Here is a 3,684-nt window from a genome sequence, read left to right on the forward strand (position 1 = left end):
CACATTTGCATCCACCAAATTAGATGTAATTTTCATAATTTTCATCTTTTCAGTGTATTACTCGATTCCTGTACATACCTGTACCTTCCTATATTTAACTGATATTCATTCACATCTTTCACATATCTCTTAAACCAATCGGAATATTTTTAGATACTCGGGAAACTCGCACACTTAGTGCCAAATAAATAGCTAAAGCTGTATCAATCTCGCACACTAAGTGCCAATATACATATATATAGCTGAAGCTATCTCGATCTCGCGCACTAAGTGCAAATATATATAGCTGAAGCTATCTTGATTTCGCACACTAAGTGCACATAATTAGTCGAATTGTCGTCGAACACGACTGTAGTCTCGTATACACAATTTATGCAATATCAAAACATTTAAAGCATAATTATAACAATGCTTATTACATACGAACTTCCTTCGGATGCAAAAACGGCTAAACTAATCGATTAGTCAAGAACTTTATTTTTCCTCCCGATCTAGATCCGAGTTTCACTTTTCTTGATCTATATGTAATCAAAATCAGCTTATTTAATTATCTTACTAATCAATGTAGACCAAAAATTCACTTTAAGGCATTTTTACACATTTGCCCTAGAATTTCACAACTTTTACAATTTAGTCCTTATTTCATACAATCATAAATTCATGAAATTCAATACCAACCCATGCTATCCAAATTACAATTAGGTCCCTAAAAGCCCATATTTTTTATTTATTTCACATTTTAACCATAAAGTTTCCACATTTCACAATTTAATCCTAATTTGCATTTTCACTAAAAATCACTTAACAAAACTTGTATATCTATCAACAAGCATTCATAATCTATCAAGAAACTTAAAAAATAATGTTTATTCATCAATGGCAACATTCAAAATCTTTAATAGTTTTACAAAATAGTCCCTGGGCTAGCTAGACCTAGTTGCAACGATCTCAAAAACATAAAAATCATTAAAAACGAGACAAAAATCATACCTTAATTGGCAAAGATAGCATAGCCGAATTAAGGGAAAAGAAATGGATTCTTTTAGCCCTAATTTTTGGTTCCAAAAATAAAGAAGAAAAGATGATGGCTTCTTTTATTTTTTTTTAATTATCATAATTTACTAATTTACAAAATTAACCTTAGTTATAAAACACGAAAATAACTTCATACTTGTCCATACTTGTCCACTTGCACTAATCATGGTCTAATTACAACATAAAGACCTCCAATTTAAGATTCTTTAGCTATTAAATACTTTTAGCTAATAGAACTTTACTTTTACACTTTACACGATTTAGTCCTTTTTATCAAATTAACTAATTAAACGATAATATTTCTTACGAAACTTTCACACCATCATTCAATCATACTGTAAACTTTAAAAAATAATAAAATAAATATTTTGACATCGGATTTGTGGTTCCAAAACCACTGTTCCAATTTGACTAAAAATTGGCTGTTAAATTTATTTTTTAATTACCCCTATTAACACAACTCGGACTCGGACGGATACACAGATCCAACCAACACACTAGTTTGGCACCTAGTGCCTCATTAGATAAATCTGAAGTAATAGCTGCGCCCAGTGCTATATAAATTAACCTCAGTGTCTCATCGGTTAAACCGAAGTAAATTGACACCCAGTGCCTTATTGACTCAAAGTCGAAGAAATCCCTGAACTCTTCCTATCCTATGGCATGCTATCTATATCCGACTCAACCCGATACAGTTAATAGGGTTCCAGTTCACTTTCCAAATACAACCAATATCTAATTATCATATTTGCACATTATCACATTTACACATTTATTCATTTCAATTCAAATAATTAATACATTTATAATATATATATATATATATACCAATTCAATCCATTTCAATCAACTATAATTTCAATTCAATATCAAAGTGTCAAAATACTCACCCCAACCACTTACCATATGCATTAAATCAAAATACAACAATTAATAACTAGGTTCGGATTATAGAAATACAAACTGTGGATTCCAAGCTATTCGACGTCGATTTTATCCTTCCATTTTTTAGTCGAGGATTCCGATACGACGTTAGCTACGGAATACATCAATACAACACAATTTAATTTCATATTGACTATTTCAATTTTCACTCAATTTTTGCCTAAATTCTAATTTAGTCCTAACCAAGACTAATTTTTATTCTTCACGTTTAATCCTACATTTTTATACTAATTTCACTTTAAGCTAAATTTAAATTCCTATTTTCAATTAAACCCCTAAATTTCAAATTTTTCACAATTTAGCCCCTATTACTCAAAATTTACAATTTGTTCTATAATTTAATCCTTTTCATTTCTAGCTTAAAAATCTATCAATTTAATCCCTAATAATAAAACTATTCAACATTAACAACATTTAAAATATTAATAATTGCTAAAATTTCAACATGGATCGAGTAGTACTTAACACCGGGATTCCAAAAATATAAAAATTACAAGAAAATAGACTAAATTACTAACCAATTTTGATTTTCAACCTTGTTTAAAGGTTGCCGCAACTTCTTCTCCCTTTTCTCTCTTATTTTTTTCTTTCTTTCTTTTTAATTGCATGCATCCACTTTCTCTTATTATCTCATTTTATTATACTTTAATTATTATATTATATAACTATTATCATTATTATATAATACATATATATATTTAGTTTCTTTTAAAATTACTTAATATTATAACATATATATATATAACATATGTCGTCCACCATATTAAGAAATTGTTAAATTACTACTTTAATCCCTCAATTGATTTTTAATCTATAATTTAAATTTTATCCTATACGCGATTTAGTCCTTATACGATAATAAGTCTTAAGTTATGCAAATTCATTTAACCGAAACTAACTATACAACTAACTTTATAAATATTTATTAAAAATATTTACTAGTCCGATTTATAGGAACAGAGTCTCGGGAAGGCACTTTTCGACACCCCAGACTATAGGGTCGTTACAACACGGGCTGGACACACGCCCGTGTGAGCCACACGGGCTGGCCACACGCCCATGTGCCAACTCGTGTCGATTTTGCACCCTTCTTCCCAAATATGCGAAAAAACTCAATTTTTAGGGTTTTTGTGTAGCACCCCAAACCCGGCCCAGACGTTATGGTCGGATCCGACATGCCACATCGAAGCGTTCAAAACATTTTATATTGTTGATCCAGAAAAACTTACTTAGTGTTTTAAAAGATAATTTCATTATAGGTTAAAGTGAATGGAAGTGTACACGGTAGGAAACCGGAAAAGAGGTGGTGAGTCCATCGGATTGCTTAAGTACCAAGCTCCCTTCGGATCCAATCCTAGATATGCATACCGCCATTGCCACACCTTAACATCATGGATATTTCTAGGAAACCGATTTGATTAAGTCATTTTTAGGAAAAGTGATTAATTTTGGAAAATACTTTCATTCGGAAGCTTTGCTTGTTGTCGTGTTATTTTGAAATCAATTGTTGTTTTTGAAAACGCCCTAAAGCTATCCAATTTCAACAGTTAAAATAAGTAATACTGTCTTAGTAATACATATTAAAACCATAAAAAATAATTAAGCGGCCTTATTACATTTAAAAACCCAAAACTTCAAACGTAAATAAAAGGATGTCCAGTTCTCCAGAAGAAAATCAAACTTTCAAAACGGGTGGCCACTCCG

Source organism: Gossypium arboreum, chromosome 12, assembly GCF_025698485.1.
Source record: "Gossypium arboreum isolate Shixiya-1 chromosome 12, ASM2569848v2, whole genome shotgun sequence".
Classification (NCBI taxonomy): Eukaryota; Viridiplantae; Streptophyta; class Magnoliopsida; order Malvales; family Malvaceae; genus Gossypium; species Gossypium arboreum.